The following is a 21,310-nucleotide window of genomic DNA, read 5'->3' as shown; positions in this document are numbered from 1 at the left end:
AAAGAACTCTCCGTCTCAAAAACTTTCTTTTATGACAAGTGTTTTGCTTGGATTCACCCGAGACTTGATTTTGGTCTTGGAAGTTTTTCCCATCTTATGTGGACTCAAAACCAAATGCTTTTCATTTGGGAAATTTTCTTTTGAAAAATCTTTTAAATAGCCCTATGGCATGTGGAGTGATCTTTTCCCCTTTTCAAAAACTCCTCTTGCCATGACATGAGTGGAAATCCCCTCCCAAAGCCATCTCTCATCTTTGGGTCAAGATATACTTCAAATCCAGCAAGTTGAACCTCCCCATGAATTTTCTTCTATTTAATTCTTATCAAAAATATTTTCTGCCTTCTACTTTAGCTCTTGGAGATTTACAAAGGAGCTACCATTTCTACTTTGAGTTTGGTCTCCAAACAAATTTCCCTGGCTAGTCCTTAGAAACCTCAACCAAGATCTATGATGATCCACTGTTCTCCAGTTCAAATATTTCAATTTGTGCTTGCTGCAAGTTTGGACCATATTTGCCAAATTTGATGAAATTCAATTGTTTTCTCCACCTAAAAATCTGAGAAAATTCAGGCAGCCTCTGGATGCATTGAGAGGTCACCTTACCAAGCCCCAGCTCCAGAATTTTTTTCTTCATGCCAAATCATTTCATCGAACACCTGAAGGGCACTGTTACTGTCAATGTTCAGAAGTTCAGTAAACAGTTTCAGTGATCACTGTCGTTTTCTTCAGAACCTGTTCTCGATCTCGCCAGTGGCCGCGGTGGCGCTGTGGGCCCTGTGCTTCCTTCTTATCCCTGCGCCGCACGATTGCCTGGAGGTTTGCGGGCGTCGGCGACGAGCAGGAGGAGGTGCGCCACCCCGTGAGCGACGGCAGCAGCGGCCTTTGCGGTTGCGAGAGAGAGGCGCAGCGTGGACGGCGCCGTCCAGCGCCGCCCAAGCCACCAGAGGCCACCGCGTGGCCATCCACTCACCCGTGCTCGCTGCAGTCAGTCGTCATGAACTGGTAGGCGCGGAGCGCGCTCTCTGCCGCCGCCGTGCCCGTACGGCCACCCCGTCGAGGATCGGCGCATTACGCCAAGCTCGACCGAGGTTTAGCGGGGGAACGGCACCAGTGATCCTCCCTGATGGTGCCTAGCCTCCTAAATCCCCTGCCCAACCTCTGCCTCGCCGTAATCGCTCGCCGGAGCTATCCCGTTCACGGCCACCCCCTCGGATTGCCTATAAAAGGAGGTCCCGAGCTTGAACTCGAACCCACACCACCTCTGCACACCACCAATACCACGCCAAGCCACTGGGAGAGCCCCGAGGAAGCCTTCTTCCCCAACTCCGGCCGCCTCGACCCGCCACGGGATCCAGCTCGATTCACCCCCGTGCGTGCACCCCTATCCCTCAGCTCTTGCCAGTAGCCTCCTAATGCTTCCAATCTTCTGACCCGCACAACAATTCGGAGTTTGCAGCACCCACCGGAGTACTCCACCATCGCCCGAACCACCGTCCGCCGGAGAAAGTGTCGCCGTTGACGTGCTGCTCTCCGACGGCCAAGTCCACCACCCACCGATGCGGAAGATCACCCTGAACCTATTGGTACCCTCCGATCTCTCTGCCTCACCGTGGTTCAACGCCGGCGACCACCGCAGCCTTCGGGCGCCGGCGAGCGTCGTTGGAGTTTTAAACCTGACGGGTGGGACCCCCCGTCAGCCTCTCTTCTTTCCCCCTCGAACCGTTTTCTATTAGCGCCTTCGGGCAAAATGCGTTTTCTCTTTGGGCTGGCGCATTTCATTTCGAACCGTTTTCTGTTTTCTCAAACAAGTCCCTGGATCTTTTCTGTTTCATCACAGATCAGTCCTTGGACTAAAACCCTTATATCTTTTCAATAAAAGATGATTTTAGATTGATTCTTTTTCTGTCACTCTTGTATTTTTGTCTAGTTTTTTATAGTATTTAGCTGGAAAATTTTTGGAACAATTTTTATGCACGCGATGATTTTCACGTTAGTGTACAGTTTCGTTATACCGTAGGTTCCGGAGGAGGTGACGGAGCCGCGAACTTCGCCGAGCTAGACTCCGACTTCTCCGAACCAGGCAAGCATGTTTGAACCTTTGATATGATAGGTGTTTTGCATGTTTGCTTGAATGGTTTATGCATGGCAAGTGAGCATCGGTGAGTATTACGTTGCATGCAAGGCAACTAACCCTGTGTCTCGAAGTTACTGTGATCTTCGATGAGAGATGACCTGATCATGTGGTGACATGAAAGGTAGTAAGATGGTATTGTTGTAGCATGCCAGTCTTACGTCATCCGATAAACTCCGACGTTAACGTGGCCTGAGTCACGTTACCGTTCTTCCCCTTTCGTGCTGCCACATGTCTTCTGCAAAGAATACGGTTTAGTAAGTTGTTAACCTCTTTCCTTGTACACACCAAATAGAGGGGCCGGGATGAGGGTTCCATGGCCCTGGATTAAAGCTAGTCATCCGGTCAGGGGGCATGGGTGTTTCCGGTTGGGACCGAGAGGGGGGCACCCCTTAGAGCGCGCGTATATAAATTTGATCCCATGCTACGCGAGGTTGTAGCCTCCCTGTCTAAAGTTTTTCTTGAACGTTGCCGAGGGTGATTCCTGGCATCGGAATGTTGAATGGGTGTGTACTGTTTAGATGTGTTTCTCCTAAAACACTGTAAATGGAACTAGTCCCTCGTGACTACTGAAATCCGTTGGCTGTGGTTAAATAGTACAAACTCTGCAGAGTCAAATCCTTCCGAGTCATCATGTCCATGGTCAAGGACTATGGCCAGTATATCCATATCTGTGTCAGTCCTCGTGGTAAATCCCCGGTGAACAAGCTTGAGTGGTAAACCCGGTTAAATCGTTATTCCTGTGGATGGACTAACCTTTTATTTATCTCGTACCTGAATATTCCCTTGCGATGATTTAAATTCATGAGCAACTGAAATATTAAGTTATGAAATATAAGCCCTTTATGTGATGTCGCTTAGACGTCCGACTGTGGCACTCTTGTCTTTTATTCTCAATATAAGCCCTTTATGTGATGTCGCTTAGACGTCCGACTGTGGCACTCTTGTCACTTACTTTCAATATAAGCCCTTTATGTGATGTCGCTCAGACGTCCGACTGTGGCACGCCCGTTATTTACTTTCGATATAAGACCTTTACGTGATGTCGCTCAGACGTCCGACTGTGGCACGCACTATTATTTATTTTTCAATTTTAAGCCTTTTATGAGGTGTCGCCTTGACGCCTGACTGCGGCATTGTTATTTCATTTATATCCTTTCGAGGAGTCATTCAGACACTCGATTGGTCTTCAGTATTACATTGGGATTTCGGGAAGACTACCGCCCGACTTCTCTTTTATTCCCCATGCATTGCTATCTCATTCTCTGAGTGCGCTTTGTTAAGCTATTCATATGCATCATGTTTACATTTGTTATATCTTATGTCCGAACTGTCTTGCGAGTACTTTCATAGTACTCACCTGGCTTGTTGATTTGGCCAGATGTTGACGAAGGCGATCTCATGGATGAAGAGTTTCATAGTGAGTCCGACGCCTAGAGGAGTCCCAGTCAGTCCCGTGCGATCCTGGATATTGGTCACTTGTATTATATACGCTTCCGCCACCCACAATAAGTATCCTCGAGCCTCACTCCGACGCTCGAAGAGCTGTTAGATTCAGGGGTCATGTCACCCACTTCACCGTGACATACCCACCACCGCTTTTATTGTGAGCCAGTAGTTATGCCACCCTATCCGCCTTTATATGTAATATTGGCGCGTTTGTAATAAATTGTTGAGCAATCAACGCTCAACCTTGTATTACATTTAGTACTCCTGGTTTTTCTTCTGTGATCAAGAAATTGTCTACCAGTGAGGAGAATTCTTCTCTACTGGTCCGTAAAATGGATTGGTTTCTCAATAAATATTTTTATTGGAAAACCGGTCGTGACAAGCTTGGTATCAGAGCCAGGCTGACTGTAGGAAGCCACTAGATGCGATCGCTAATTGGTTATTGGCGTCTTTTAGTGCTTTTTCAGCTTTTTGCAAATGTAGCTATTTTCTGTTGGTCATCATAAATTTATGATTTGACTACTCAGAATTTTTGCCTACTTTTGTAGATGGCTGGCAGCGACTGCGAGACTCGGGTGTTCACGAATGTACCCGAGGGGTTTGTCAAACTCCTCGTCTCCATCACCAAGCTCGCGATCGGGCCGGCGACTCGTCCGGAGTTCACGCTTTACCAGCACAAGCTCAGCGACGACGTGTCTATGCACCAGGCCGTGGTGCAATTCAAGGGAGGACGTTCTGTGTCTCGCCACTTCCGTTTTGTGGGAAGGGCCATGCCTACGGAGAGGCATGCCATGCAGATGGCCGCCCGTGAGGGGATAGCTCGCCTTCGGGATAATCTTCCTTCGATGAGGACTCGTCGCTACCGCTACCTCCCATGCCATGTGCCATATACTTGTCACTATGCATTCGCCTGCCATAGGGGAGAGCGAGATGAAGCTATCGAGATGCTTGTTGAGTATCTCAAAGCTCTGGAGGAAGCTTTCAACAACCTCGTGGACGGTCTTGTGGCTGCCCGCATGGACTTAGTTCGGGGCTGTTCTGCCAACAGGAGGGAGCTTCTCCACATGGCACCGCCACTGACGTTCGTCTCGTCCTCAGCATCTTATTCACCTGCCGTTTTGGCCACTGCTCGCCGTCTACCTACCACTGAGGAGTTCGACCGGGTCATTGCTCCTACTCCAGTCAGAGCTGCACCGCCTGCTGCACCCACACTACCGCCTGTCGCACCCGCGCCATCACCTCAGCGCAGTGCTACGCGCCTGGAGCCTATTAGGGAGGAGGTGGAGGTTGAGTCTCCTGCACCGTTGGGCCTTACCCTCGGCAAGGGGAAGGATATCTTCACCATCTCCGACTGAGTGCGCCTAGTCACCGCGCGATGTGTCTGCATGTATGATATGTTTTATATGTACGTTAGTTTGTAGTAGTTCTGTGCGCTTCATGTAGGATCCGGGAGGAGTGTGCTAGCCTTAATAACATGTCAGGAGTGTGTACGCACATCCTGAGTGATGTATCGTATGTTTGCGTATCACGTGTAAGATATGTGCTAAGCAGTCCTTCTCCGTGCGAAATCAATTATGTTCTTGAAAAATCTTGAGATCTTTTAAAGTTTTCGTCTCTGCAAAATTTTCCTGTGCCACACAGTTCTTCTCATAAATTTTGCAAAATAATACCCCCAGAGTGGAAAATGTCTCGCCCGTGGACTCGTTCCATGCCAAATCCACCATAAGAAGTTTATGGGACACAGACAAGCAACAACTTCACTCAGGGACAGTCTAATCAACAGGACAGCGAGGCAGCCTTATCTCAAGTATGCCATCTTTTCGAACAAAGCCAACAGCAACACCAGGAAATGATGAATCACGTCATCAATATGGGGAATCACCGTGAGCCATACCAACCACACTCCAAGTTGTCTGAACTACAGAAGACACGCCCTCCAACGTTTTCTCACACTGATAGGCCACTTGAAGCCGATGATTGGCTTCGTGACATTGAAAGAAAGTTGATTATTGCTCAATATTCTGATCATGAGAAGGTGCTTTATGCACCTCACTACCTCACTGGAGCAGCTGCAGCATGGTGGGAGAACTTCCTACACATGCATCCCAGTGAACATAACATCACCTGGGTGGAGTTTAAGGAAGGTTTTCGTGGGGCACACATCCCCAGGAGCATCATAAAAATCAAGAAAAGAGAATTTGATGACCTCAAGCAGAGAGGCATGTCAGTGACAGAATACAACAATCAGTTTACCCAGCTATCTCGTTATGCCTACGATGAGCATATGACCGAGAACAAAAGGATGGAAAAGTTTTTGGATGGCCTGGCGCCAGCACTAAAATGCCAACTGGTCGTACACACTTTCCCAGATTTCAAAACTCTGGTTGACAAGGCCATTACTTTGGAGAATGAGCGCCGCAGTCTGGAGGATATTCGTAAGCGAAAGAGGGACAAGACGACTCTTGCTCGCAACAACCGAAGCAAGACTGATGTCCAGAGGATTGAAGCAAAAAAATCCACGCCTACTGCTCTAAGGCCATAGACAGTTTCATTCAAGGGACAAGGACTTTACATATCGTCCAGGGGTCACTTGCTGTGCTTGTGGAGAGGAAGGGCACTATGCTAAATAGTGCCCGAAACCAAGGAACTCGGCCCCCAAGCCGAACAATGGTGGGAACAATCCAGCCCCCAAGCGCAACAATTTCAGCCCCAACAACAATCACAGGAAGGGTCACCTGAACCATGTGACCAAGGAAGAAGCACAGAATTCCCCAGACATCGTACTCGGTACGTTCCCTGTCAACACAGTACCTGCCACGGTTTTGTTTGATTCTGGAGCTTCTCAGTCGTTCATTTTGAAGAGTTTTGTATTGCAACATGGTTTTCCGATACTTCCTTTGGAAAAATCTATGACTATCAAGTCCCCGGGGAATAAGCAGATCACTCAGAGTTACTGCCAAGGAGTGATTATTGAATTCGAAGGACTAAAGTTTCAGGCTAATCTCATCGTGTTGGAAAATAAAGGACTGGATGTTATCCTAGGGATGGACTGGTTGACCACCAACAAGGGATTTATTGACTGTTTCAATCGGACTGTGATTCTCACTCATCATCACGGCAAGACAATAAAAGTTATAGCTCAAGAGCGACCACGGTCACGGCAACCAAAGCTGAACAAAGTGGACATTTCAGAATTGAGAAAAGTTCCAGTGGTGTGCGAATTTCCCGACGTATTTCCAGAAGAACTACCAGGCATGCCACCAGACCGAGAGATAGAGTTCAGCATCGAACTAGCACCTGGCACCACCCCCATCTACAAGAAACCTTATAGAATGGCACCATCCGAGTTGGTAGAATTAAAGAAGCAAATAAAGGAATTACTGAACAAAGGATTTATTCGAGCCAGCTCCTCACCATGGGGTTCACCAGTATTATTCGCCAAGAAAAAGGATGGGACACTGAGATTTTGTATTGACTATCGAGCTCTCAATATGGTCACCATCAAAAACAAATATCCGATGCCACGGATAAATGATTTATTTGACCAGCTCGCACAAGCCAAGGTGTTCTCAAAGATTGATTTGAGATCGGGGTATCATCAATTAAAAGTACGGACAGAAGATATCCCTAAGACAGCATTCACCTCCAGATACGGATTATATGAGTTCACAGTAATGCCGTTTGGACTGACGAACGCCCCCGCATATTTCGTCCACCTCATGAACAAAGTGTTTATGAAATTTATGGACAAATTTGTTGTGGTATTCATTGATGATATTCTGGTATACTCAAGGACACCAGAAGAGCATGATGAACATCTCATAATTGTTTTGGGAGAATTAAGGAAACATCAATTGTACGCCAAATTTAGCAAGTGTAAATTTTGGCTAAGGCAAGTTGGTTTTCTAGGCCATATATTGTCCCAAGAAGGCGTGGCCGTAGACCCAGAGAAAGTCAAAGCCATACTTGACTGGAAACCACCAGCCAACGTAACAGATGTACGGAGTTTCCTAGGAATGGCTGGATATTACCGAAGGTTCATTGAAGGATTCTCCACTGTGGCAAAACCAATGACACAGCTGCTCAAGAAGGACAAGAAATTTGTATGGATGGAAGCGTGCGAGAAAAGCTTCCAAGAGCTCAAGAAGAAACTAACAACAACACCGGTTTTGATTGTGCCAGACATACACAAGAGTTTTGAAGTGTTTTGTGACGCATCCCGGAAGGGCCTCGGGTGCGTAATGATGCAGGACGGCAAAGTTGTCGCGTATGCTTCCAGGCAACTACGGAAGCATGAGGAAAATTATCCAACTCATGACTTGGACCTAGCAGCAGTCATCCATGGACTCAAAGAGTGGAGGCACTTTCTGTTGGGAAATCGTTGTGAAATATATACGGACCATAAGAGCCTTAAATATATTTTCACTCAACCAGAGCTAAATTTACGACAACGACGCTGGTTGGAATTGGTCAAGGACTATGATGTCGGCATTCACTACCATCCAGGGAAAGGAAATGTAGTGGCAGATGCTCTTAGTCGGAACCCTAGCCCGGGCAACGACAGTCCACAGAACTTGAGGCCTGAGTTTCAGCAGGAGTTCGCTAGACTCAACATGGTGTTGGTCTCTGAGGGCAACGTATCAAATCTGGAGATACATCCCACCCTAGTGGAACAAATTAAGAAGGCTCAGCATGGACATCCAAGCATCAAAGGTATAAAGAGGAAAATGAGCCTTGGAAAGGCTTCAGAGTTCGTCACAGACAATGAAGGAATATTAGGTACGGGGACAGACTTTGCGTGCCAAACATTGAGGAACTCAAGCAACAGATCCTAACCGAGAGCCACACCGCCCCATATTCGATCCACCCTGGAGGAACCAAAATGTACAAAGACATTCAGGAAAGATTTTGGTGGCACGGTATGAAAAGGGATATAGCCGCATTCATTGCTTGTTGCGACTCTTGTCAGCCCATAAAAGCCGAGCATCAAAAACCAGCAGGGCTACTACAGCCAAACAGGATACCTGAGTGGAAATGGGATGAAATTGGAATGGACTTCATCGTCGGACCACCTTGATCACAACGCGGAAATGATGCCATATGGGTCATCACAGATAGGCTAACCAAGGTAGCACATTTCATTCCCGTGAAGACGACCTACTCCACTCAAAGGCTAGCCAAGCTTTATCTCTCCCGTATAGTTTGTCTGCATGGAGTCCCAAAGACAATAATATCCGACCGAGGCACTCAATTTGTCACTAAATTTTGGGATCACTTACAACAAGCTCTGGGCACGCAACTAGCATTCAGTACAGCGTACCACCCTCAGACTGATGGACAAACGGAACGTGTGAACCAAATCCTAGAGGACATGCTGAGAGCCTGTGTGCTCACCTATGGATCCAGTTGGGAAGAAAGTTTGCCGTATGCCGAGTTTGCTTACAACAACAGTTACCAAGCCAGCCTACAGATGGCACCTTTTGAAGCATTGTACGGGCGGAGATGTCGTACCCCACTAAATTGGTCAGAAACAGGTGAAAGTTGTATCTTCGGCCCAGACATGCTCAAGGAAGCCGAGGAGAAAGTTAAACAGATCAGGGACAGACTCAAGACAGCTCAGAGCCGACAGAAGAGCTACTACAATCGAAAACATCGTGAGGTCAGCTTTGAACCCGGTGATTACGTATACCTACGAGTGTCTCCTATGCAAGGCCTGCAACGGTTCAAAATTAAAGGGAAGGTAGCCCCAAGATTTATTGGACCCTTCTGTATAGTTGCACGAAGAGGCACAGTAGCCTACCAGCTGGACCTACCCAAAGAGCTGTCAGACGTCCACGACGTGTTTCACGTCTCACAGTTGAGGAAATGTGTGAGCAACCCGGAGAAGCATGTATCTCATGAGAGCATTGATGTGCAACCAGACCTCACCTACAGAGAACGGCCAGTAAAGATATTGGAAGAGTCTGAAAGGAGAACCCGCCAGAAAACAACAAAAAATTTCAAGGTTCAGTGGAGCAATCACACCGAGGATGAAGCAACATGGGAGAGAGAGGATTTTCTTCAGGCAGAGTACCCACATCTATTTAAGGATCAGCTGAAATCTCGGGGACGAGATTTTTCCTAAGGGGGTAGGTGTTGTGACACCCAAAAATTTTATTTGGCTTTTTCAAACTCTTATTTGATTTGAGGTAGGTTATATAAATTTCTTTCTTCTAAAGAACTCTCCCTCTCAAAAACTTTCTTTTATGACAAGTGTTTTGTTTGGATTCACCCAAGACTTGATTTTGGTCTTGGAAGTTTTTCCCATCTTATGTGGACTCAAAACCAAATGCTTTTCATTTGGGAAATTTTCTTTTGAAAAATCTTTTAAATAGCCCTATGGCATGTGGACTGATCTTTTCCCCTTTTCAAAAACTCCTCTTGCCATGACATGAGTGGAAATCCCCTCCCAAAGCCATCTCTCATCTTTGGGTCAAGATATAGTTCAAATCCAGCAAGTTGAACCTCCCCATGAATTTTCTTCCATTTAATTCTTATGAAAAATATTTTCTGCCTTCTACTTTAGCTCTTGGAGATTTACAAAGGAGCTACCATTTCTACTTTGAGTTTGGCCTCCAAACAAATTTCCCTGGCTAGTCCTTAGAGCCCTCAACCAAGATCCATGATGATCCACTGGTCTCCAGTTCAAATATTTCAATTTGTGCTTGCTGCAAATTTGGACCATATTTGCCAAATTTGATGAAATTCAATTGTTTTCTCCTCCTAAAAATCTGAGAAAATCCAGGCAGCCTCTGGATGCATTGAGAGGTCACCTCACCAAGCCCCAACTCCTGAATTTTTTTTCTTCATGCCAAATCATTTCGTCGAACACCTGAAGGGCACTGTTACTATCAATGTTCAGAAGTTCAGTAAACAGTTTCAGTGATCACTGTCGTTTTCTTCAGAACCTGTTCTCGATCTCGCCAGTGGCCGCGGTGGCGCCGTGCGCCCTGTGCTTCCTTCTTATCCCTGCGCCGCACGATCGCTTGGAGGTTTGCGGGCGTCGGCGACGAGCAGGAGGAGGTGCGCCACCCCGTGAGCGACGGCAGTAGCGGCCTTTGCGGTTGCCAGAGAGAGGCGCAGCATGGACGGCGCTGTCCAGCGCCGCCCAAGCCACCAGAGGCCACCGCGTGGCCATCCACTCACCCATGCTCGCTGCAGTCAGTCGTCGTGAACTGGTATGCGCGGAGCGCGCTCTCTGCCGCCGCCGTGCCCGTACGGCCGCCCCGTCGAGGATCGGCGCATTACGCCAAGCCCGACCGAGGTTTAGAGGGGGAACTGCACCAGTGATCCTCCCTGATGGTGCCTAGCCTCCTAAATCCCCTGCCCAACCTCTGCCTCGCCGTAATCGCTCGCCGGAGCTATCCCGTTAACGGCCACCCCCTCGGATCGCCTATAAAAGGAGGTCCCGAGCTTGAACTCGAACCCACACCACCTCTGCACACCACCAATACCACGCCAAGCCACTGGGAGAGCCCCGAGGAAGCCTTCTTCCCCAACTCCGGCCGCCTCGACCCGCCACGGGATCCAGCTTGATTCACCCCCGTGCGTGCACCCCTATCCCTCAGCTCTTGCCAGTAGCCTCCTAATGCTTCCACTCTTCTGACCCGCGCATCAATTTGGAGTTTGCAGCACCCACCGGAGTACTCCACCATCGCCCGAACCACCGTCCGCCGGAGAAAGTGTCGCTGTCGACGTGGTGCTCTCCGACGGCCAAGTCCACCACCCACCGACGCGGAAGATCACCCTGAACCTATTGGTACCCTCCGATCTGTCTGCCTCGCCGTGGTTCAATGCCAGCAACCACCGCAGCCTTCGGGCGCCGGTGAGCGTCGTTGGAGTTTTAAACCTGACGGGTGGGACCCCCCCGTCAGCCTCTCTTCTTTCCCCCCTCGAACCGTTTTCTGTTAGCGCCTTCGGGCAAAATGCATTTTCTCTTTGGGCTGGCGCATTTCATTTCGAACCGTTTCCTGTTTTCTCAAACAAGTCCCTGGATCTTTTCTGTTTCATCAGAGATCATTCCTTGGACTAAAACCCTTATATCTTTTCAATAAAAGATGATTTTAGATTGATTTATTTTCTGTCAGTATTGTATTTTTGTCTAGTTTTTTATAGTATTTGTTTGGAAAATTTTTGGAACAATTTTTATGCACGCGATGATTTTCACGTTAGTGTACGGTTTCGTTATACCGTAGGTTCCGGAGGAGGTGACGGAGCCGCGAACTTCGCCGAGCTAGACTCCGACTTCTCCGAACCAGGCAAGCATGTTTGAACCTTTGATATGATAGGTGTTTTGCATGTTTGCTTGAATGGTTTATGCATGGCAAGTGAGCATCGGTGAGTATTACGTTGCATGCAAGGCAACTAACCCTGTGTCTCGAAGTTACTGTGATCTTCGATGAGAGATGACCTGATCATGTGGTGACATGAAAGGTAGTAAGATGGTATTGTTGTAGCATGCCAGTCTTACGTCATCTGATAAACTCCGACGTTAACGTGGCCTGAGTCACGTTACCGTTCTTCCCCTTTCGTGCTGCCACATGTCTTCTGCAAAGAATACGGTTTAGTAAGTTGTTAACCTCTTTCCTTGTACACACCAAATAGAGGGGCCGGGATGAGGGTTCCATGGCCCTGGATTAAAGCAGTCATCCGGTCAGGGGGCATGGGTGTTTCCGGTTGGGACCGAGAGGGGGGCACCCCTTAGAGCGCGCGTATATAAATTTGATCCCATGCTACGCGAGGTTGTAGCCTCTTCGTCTCAAAGTTTTTCTTGAACGTTGCCGAGGGTGATTCCTGGCATCGGAATGTTGAATGGGTGTGTACTGGTTAGATGTGTTTCTCCTAAAACACCGTAAACGGAACTAGTCCCTCATGACTACTGAAATCCGTTGGCTGTGGTTAAATAGTACAAACTCTGCGGAGTCAAATCCTTCCGAGTCATCATGTCCATGGTCAAGGACTATGGCCAGTATATCCATATCTGTGTCAGTCCTCGTGGTAAATCCCCGGTGAACAAGCTTGAGTGGTAAACCCGGTTAAATCGTTATTCCTGTGGATGGACTAACCTTTTATTTATCTCGTACCTGAATATTCCCTTGCGATGATTTAAATTCATGAGCTACTGAAATATTAAGTTATGAAATATAAGCCCTTTATGTGATGTCGCTTAGACGTCCGACTGTGGCACTCTTGTCTTTTATTCTCAATATAAGCCCTTTATGTGATGTCGCTTAGACGTCCGACTGTGGCACTCTTGTCACTTACTTTCAATATAAGCCCTTTATGTGATGTCGCTCAGACGTCCGACTGTGGCATGCCCGTTATTTACTTTCGATATAAGACCTTTACGTGATGTCGCTCAGACGTCCGACTGTGGCACGCACTGTTATTTATTTTTCAATTTTAAGCCCTTTATGAGGTGTTGCCTGGACGCCCGAGTGCGGCATTGTTATTTCATTTATATCCTTTCGAGGAGTCATTCAGACACTCGATTGGTCTTCAGTATTACATTGGGATTTCGGGAGGACTACCGCCCGACTTCTCTTTTATTCGCCATGCATTGCTATCTCATTCTCTTAGTGCGCTTTGTTAAGCTGTTCATATCCATCATGTTTACATTTGTTATATCTTATGTCCGAACTGTCTTGCGAGTACCTTCATAGTACTCACCTGGCTTGTTGATTTGGCCAAATGTTGACGAAGGCGATCTCATGGATGAAGAGTTTGATAGTGAGTCCGACGCCTAGAGGAGTCCCAGTCAGTCCCGTGCGATCCTGGATATTGGTCACTTGTATTATATACGCTTCCAACACCCACAATAAGTATCCTCGAGCCTCACTCCAACGCTCGAAGAGCTGTTAGATGCAGGGGTCATGTCACCCACTTCACCGTGACATACCCACCACCGCTTTTATTGTGAGCCAGTAGTTATGCCACCCTATCCGCCTTTATATGTAATATTGGCGCGTTTGTAATAAATTGTTGAGCAATCTCCGCTCAACCTTGTATTATATTTAGTACTCCTAGTTTTTCTTCTGTGATCAAGAAATTGTCTACCAGTGAGGAGAATTCTTCTCTACTGGTCCGTAAAAGGGATTGGTTTCTCAATAAATATTTTTATTGGAAAACCGGTCGTGACAGAGCGCCTTCCAGGACTTCTTCAAAATAGTGCTCGGCCGGGACCTGGCCTGCGGCCGGGCCTCGAGTTGCAATAGCGGTGGCCTCCATCTCCGCCCAGTATGTCTTAACACGGGCAAGAGCCATCCGCGCACCCTCTATGCACGCCGACCTCTTTACGGCGTCAATTTGCGGCACAGCGCCAAGGAATCGTTGCACTAGACCAAAATAACTATTCGGCCTCGGTCCCTCCGGCCAAAGGTGATCCACGACTGACCTCATAGCAAGTCCGAACAACCTATGGAGCTCGGCTCACTCGGCCATTTATTCATTTAACAGCAGCGGACGCGTTGGAGTGCTGAACTGTGACCAGAACAATCTTTCCACTACATGATCTTTCTGATCTTTGAAAAACTCGGTTGCATCAGCGGCACTCACTGCTAAATCCAAGTACGCGTCTGCAGAACTCCATAATTTATCCAGAGGGGCATACTTCGGGTCTCCAAACCTCGTCCGGAACAAAAAGGGCTTTCCAGCCGCGATATCTCCGGCTTGACGGAGTTCCTCCTTCGCCGCTTTGACTTGCGAGCGGGTTTCCTTGGCCGCTTCCATGGCCTTATCCAGGTCCGTCGTCTTCGTTTTGCTGTCCTTTTCAAGAAGCTCATAATGGTCGGCGGCATCTTTCAACTCAACAGCCATCTTGGCCATTTTCTCTTTGCTCTGGCAATGAGCAGCCTGTTCGGCTCTTAGCTCTTCGACCGCCTTTGTGGCGGCCGCATCACTCCTCCTGGCTTGTTCCTTGGCTTGGGAAAGTTCCGCCCGAAGGGTCTCCACGGTGGCAACTCCATCTGCAGTCACAACACATTACAGATACTAGCATCATGCTCCACTTAATATGTGTTGATCACAGGAGAATACATACCCTGTGCCTCGTCAAGCCGCTTGTTTACAGGCACGATGTCGGCATCTGCCGCATAAGGTTGCCGCTTCAGTTCGGCTAACTCATTAGTCCGGCCAGCAACTGGACCCTTAGCCGCCTGCATATGAATACCTGGGACTATGATCCTCTGTTTGCCGTCTTCGGACAGCAACCAGAGTCTCAGGGGCTACTATCTACATAGGGCACACCTAGTGTGTGCGGTACCGTCAAAATATATATTACTTTGCGTACCTCAAAGCCTCTCAGCACGCTCATAAAAGCTTCATGCAACCCGCTTTCGGCGGATGAAATCCTCTCAACCACCATACCCATTAGCATACGATGCACTTCTGAGATAGCCGCTCGCTGCAGAAGATTCATCAGTGCGTCTGGTCGCGCACCGGACGGTCCCGGACTCTTTCTGTTGCTCTCCTTAGGAACTGGATACTCCGGACTTCGGGTTGCCGAAGCTTTACCTTCTGGCCTTGGCAGATCAGGAGAAACCCTCCGTGACGACACCTCAGGGTCGTCCGCTTCATGAGGCGGGGAGGCATGGGGAGGCGTTTCGCTCTCCATCATCTCCGGAAGAAGATCCCCCGAAGGCGAACTCTGTCGAGAAGCGCTACGATCCGGACTGCAAGACATATGTCTCGGTTATCATTCTCAGAAATGAAGCAGGATATATTTATCGAAAGTACTTTTGTTTACTCACAGCTCGGTGGAGGGCTGGTCCCCTTGTGGGTACTGTATGGTAAGGATGACCTCCGGGGTAGGACCCTCTGACAAAGGTTTCTTCCCTCGCTTGGAGACCATTACTTCCAAGTCTTCAGAGGCGGTCCTCTTCCTTCCCTGGGGAGAGGGAATTTTAGATTCTTCCCCCCGGTTATCCTCCTTCGCGGAGGCACTAATTCCCCTGGTTTGGATGAATAGTGAGTGAGGCTCGCTCTCGGCTTCTTTGTTCCTACCTTTATCTTCCCCTGATGGCGCTTGATAAGGCGCAAGCTCAAGCATCCTGGCTAGTACAGGATCCGGTGAGCCTTCGGGAAGGGGGGCCGGACACCTGATCATCTTCGCCTTTTTATCGGGAAAAGGAGACTTTTCAGAATGATGTTGTGATAAATTAAAAGACAACATGTTCGGCCGCGGAATTACTTACTTGAGTGTCTGGACGATTGCAGTTCAGACCCGCATCCTCGGAGGTGTCCGAACACTCTATTTGTGATCCGAAGACCGATCTGTACATCTCTTTGAGCGTCACGCCGAAGAAGTGTTGAATAGTTCGCGGTCCTTATATATTCTGTTTTGGATGTTTAATGGGCTTTATTATACACTTTTATATTATTTTTGGGACTAACCTATTAACCGGAGGCCCAGCCCAAATTGCTGTTTTCTTGCCTATTTCAGTGTTTCAAACAAAAGGAATATCAAACGGAGTCCAAATGGAATGAAACCTTCGGGAGAGTTATTTTTGGAACGGAAGCAATCCAGGAGACTTGGAGTAGATGTCAGGGAAGATTCGAGGTGGCCACGAGGCAGGGAGGCGCGCCCCCACCCTCGTGGGACCCTTGTAGCTCCCCTGACCGACTTCTTTCGCCTATATATGTCCATATGCCCTGAAAACCTTCGGGAAAAGAATAGATTGGAAGTTCCGCCGCTGCAAGCCTCTGTAGCCACCAAAAACAAATCGGGGCCATGTTCCGGCACCCCGTCGGTGGGGGAATCCCTCACCGGTGGCCATCTTCATCATCCTGGCGCTCTCCATGACGAGGAGGGAGTATTTCACCCTCAAGGCTGAGGGTATGTACCACTAGCTATGTGTTTGAGCTCTCTCTCTCTCATGTTCTTGATTTGGCACGATCTTGATGTACCGCGAGCTTTGCTATTGTAGTTGGATCTTATGATGTTTCTCCCCCTCTACTCTCTTGTAATGGATTGAGTTTTCCCTTTGAAGTTATCTTATCGGATAGAGTCTTTAAGGATTTGAGAACACTTGATGTATGTCTTGCATGTGCTTATCTGTGGTGACAATGGGATATTCACGTGATCTACTTGATGTATGTTTTGGTGATCAACTTGAGGGTTCAGTGACCTTGTGAACTTATGCGTAGGGGTTGGCACAAGTTTTCGTCTTGACTCTCCGGTAGAAACTTTGGGGCACTCTTTGAAGTTCTTTGTGTTGGTTGAATAAATGAATCTGAGATTGTGTGATGCATATCGTATAATCATATCCACGGATACTTGAGGTGACATTGGAGTATCTAGGTGACATTAGGGTTTTGGTTGATTTGTGTCTTAAGGTGTTATTCTAGTACGAACTCCATGATAGATCGAACAGAAAGAATAGCTTTGAGGTGTTATTTTACCTTGCTGTTTTTATAATTTCAGATTACAAAAACCTATATCTATCATCCATATTGCACATGTATCACCATCTCTTCGCCAAACTAGTGCACCTATACAATTTACCATTGAATTGGGTGTGTTGGGGACACAAGAGACTCTTTGTTATTTGGTTGCAAGGTTGTTTGAGAGAGACCATCTTTATCCTACGCCTCCCACGGATTGATAAACCTTAGGTCATCCCCTTGAGGGAAATTTGCTACTGTCCTACAAACCTCTGCACTTGGAGGCCCAACAACGTCTACAAGGAGAAGGTTGCGTAGTAGACATCAGTGATCAGCAAGCTGCAGATATCAGATGAAGAGCTCAAGGATACTAGCACGTTTCAAGGGATCAACCCCGGCAGAATTCCTGCAAAGGGGAAGATCACATTGCCGGTGACATTTGGAGGAGAATTGAATTATCGGACTGATAAGATTGTATTTGACGTGGTCGAGCTTCCTTTGCCATACAACAGGATACTTGGTCGACCTGCCCTGGCAAAGTTCATGGCGGCATCCCACTATGACTACAACACCTTGAAGATGCGAGGACCAATGGGCGTCATTTCCATCCTATCAGTTAAGAAGGACGCAATTATATGCGTCGATAAGATCTACCGGTATGCGGTCGCTGCCGAGGCCGCAGAGGCTACAGTCCCCACCAACGAAAACAAGAAAGGAAGGAAAGCTAGCAGGGATGCCGGCCAGGAATCCCGGAAGCACGCCTCTCCGGACTGTGCTGCACCTACAGATGACTTTCCAGAGAGTTCCACTAGCAAGAGGTCCAAGGTTCCTGCACCTACTATGAAGAGGGTCCCGCCAGGGCTGGTTGGCGCTTATGGTACGTTCACTATCAGCTCCACCCTTGACGACAAATAGGAAAGCACGCTCGTTGCCTTCGTGAGGACGAATGTCGATGTGTTTGCTTGGCAACCATCCGACATGCCCGGCATTCCCAGGGGGTAATCGAGCACCACCTTGCTGTCTGCCCTCAGGCCCGTCCCAGCAAGCAGAAGGTCAGAAAACAAGCTTTGGAGCGGCAGCAGTTCATTGCCGAGGAGATCAAGAAACTTCAAGTAGTTGGTTTGCTCAGAGGAGTATTGCATCCAACATGGTTGGCAAACACAGTGGTAGTGTGCAAGGTGAATGGGAAGTGGAGGCTTCCTTGTAGTCGAACTTGTTTTGGAAGCTCAAGGTGTCCATCAAGAGTTGGGAGGACCGCTAGTAGTTTGAGTTCATCTTCCTACATGGGTTAGTCTTGCAAAGAAGAGCACTTGTGTATCCAAATTGACAACCATGAAATTTGACACATGGAAGTTGTCAAAGGATAGATATAGTGAGTTCATGCTTCCTTGTATTCAACAACCAAATCATAGGAACTTTGTGATGTAGAGATTTCTCAATATGTGAGTGACTTGCAATCTCATCGATTTGGGTTCATCCAAGTACCAACAAGGGTTAGATAACATGCAAGGGTAAGAGTATAGATCCAAGGCATATGACCATCATCATAAGAGAGATGTCAAGGATTAGTGAAAAAAGGCTCAAGCCTTGCAGGTATCCGAATGAAGCTTCTACTCCAAGTTTGAGGCATCAATAATATTAAATTCCCCTAACAAACGGAAAAATACTTTCTCATCAAGCGGTTTGGTGAATATATCCGCCAATTGCTTATCGGTTCGAACATGCTTAAGATTGATGTCTCCTTTAGCAACATGATCTCGAATGAAATGATGACGGTCTCAATATGCTTAGTGTGAGAATGTTGCACGGGATTGTGAGCAATCTTAATAGCACTTTTATTATCACAAAGCAACAAAACATGTTTCACATGTATCCCATAATCCTTAAGAGTTTGGGTCATCCAAAGTAATTGAGCACACACTACTGCAGGATACTGCAAACGCGACACTACGATCGGAGGCCCTTTGCCGAAACTGTGTGTGATGCAATGATTGCAAATGGTGGTGTAAAAAACGTCAAAAAAGGTGCAAACCGTTTGCGATGGCGAAGCCATCAAACACGGTTCGGATTTTAGTTGCATGTGCGATGCAGGGCACACGGTTAATCCATTCCAACTGTTTGCGATGAGGCACAACAACAGAAACGGGCAGCCATATCAATGTGTGCGTGATGCAGAACACACGGTTAATCCATTCAAACTGTTTGCGATGAGGTAGAACAACAGAAATGGGCAGCCATATCAATGTGTGTGCGATATACGGCATACGGTTCACTCGGATGAACTGTTTTCGATTAGGGAACACAACAGAACGGTTCAACTTAACAAGATGTGTGTGATATGTGGCATACAGTTCACATGGATGAACTGTTTGCGATGAGCCAAAAGAACACAAACGAGTCGTGTAAACAAGATGTGTATGATACGTGGCAAACAGCCGACTCCGATGAACTGTTTGCGTTGAGAAATTACAACACAGACGGTCAATACAGTTAGTTCGTGTGCGATTCTATGTGTACAAAAACTTTGAAAAATGCAAACTAGTTGCTTGCGGTGGCTAGGAGTATCGCACACAATGCGTCTGCGAGTACTCGTGTGCGATGACTAGTATGTTACACATATGTTTCCTTATGTTAACCTGTGTGTGAATTTGCAATATGGACAGTTAATATGCAAATGCCTTCTGGACATCGGGCACATGCTTAAACTCAATGAACTATGTACGATACTAATACTTTCCATGAAAATTTATGAACTTGGGTAACAGCATTTGAGTAACATATATATAGTTGTCGGTGTACAAAAGAAGGGGCGCACCTTTGTACCCCTTTACCTGTGCACGGACAGTCGGAGCCGCACCCACGGCCGCACCAAGCAGAACAGGGGAGGTGAACCGAGGTAAAACCAAAGGCCAAGGCAGCCAGAGCAACACCAAGGCCGAGACCACAAAAGAGCAGAGAGACGAAGCAGGTTCCCCTGGCAAGACCCTTGCGGGCGCAGCCTCCGCGGCCCCGGCAAGGCCCTTGTCGGGGCGGCTCGTCCAACACCAGCGAAGCGCACCACCCTTGAGCCCACGGTCTCCAACACCATCAACCACGTTGGGCCAGGGCTCGGGAGGCACCTCCATGGTGGCATGCAGATCTTTGTGAAGACAAGGAATATTCAAGATCAGATGAGGATTAAAAGACAATGATCCTCGGCAAGATCCTTGCCGAGGAGAGCCACAAGACCCCCGGCAAGATCCTTGCCGGGGACGACAGCGCGCCATGGCAAGACCCTTGCTGGGCCACCCGGCAAGGCCCTCACCGAGGACGCCAGCAGGGCCACTGCCAGGCCCGCATCAGCCAAGTCTCCCCCGCCGTTCGCATGAAGCTGCCAGCCCAACCAGCTGGGCGGGCACCTGCGTGGCAACATGCAGCTTCCAAGCCGACTCAGCACACGCCTGCGTGGCGGCATGCAGATCTTCGTGAAGACCCTACCACCGTGCCACCTCAGCTGCCTACCTGCCTACATGGCACCGCATGCATCGCTGGCTAGTGCACGTGTCGAAGCGAGGAGGAGCGGCGACGGACAGGACGGGCCTCGTTCCCGTCCCCGATAAAGCAAGGGGACACCTAAGCTACGCATTAAATGCGTCTTGACCTGTAATACGGGCGATAAGCTCGCGGCACTGTAGGCCTTTCCACCTCCTGTGTGCCACTGTGGCAGCTCCTTTCGACTATAAAAGGAGGCCCGTGGCGAACTGGAGAGGGATTCGGCTCTTTCGAACCATGCAGCCACCGCAGCTAGTTCGAGAGCTCAGGAACTCTCTGAAATACAGCCACCAAAGCAGGACTAGGGTATTACGCATCCTCGCGGCCCGAACCTGGGTAAACGATCCTTGTGTTGACTATTATCCCTGCTTTTGTCACAACCCCGCGCCCCAGCAACCGTAGAAGGGATTCTTGTGATTCGGTAGGTGTCATTTCCCACCGACATCTTTGGCGCGCCAGGTAGGGGCCGCAATTGTGAGAATCTGGTCTAGTAGTTGGCCTAGCAGTTCTTCATCGCCATGGCTTCCAAGAAGGAGACGGCCAGGAGAAAAGGGTGCCGCCTGCGAACGCGAAGGACGCCAGCGCGGCAATAGAAAAGCAAAGTCATTCAGAGCCTTCAGTTATTTCCTTTTATACACAAGGTTATCATCCTCGGAGATCTTGCCTATGTATGAAAAACTTGCACGAAAAGGGGCCCTCCCGCAATTGGCAATGCCCTTGTTCTATTTCGAGTCTGCTCAATAGCTCAAGCGGCCGTGTCGAGAGTGGCAGGGTAGCCTT

The sequence above is a fragment of the Aegilops tauschii genome, chromosome 7, assembly GCF_002575655.3.
Source record: "Aegilops tauschii subsp. strangulata cultivar AL8/78 chromosome 7, Aet v6.0, whole genome shotgun sequence".
In the NCBI taxonomy this organism is placed as follows: Eukaryota; Viridiplantae; Streptophyta; class Magnoliopsida; order Poales; family Poaceae; genus Aegilops; species Aegilops tauschii.
This window is presented reverse-complemented; position numbering follows the sequence as displayed.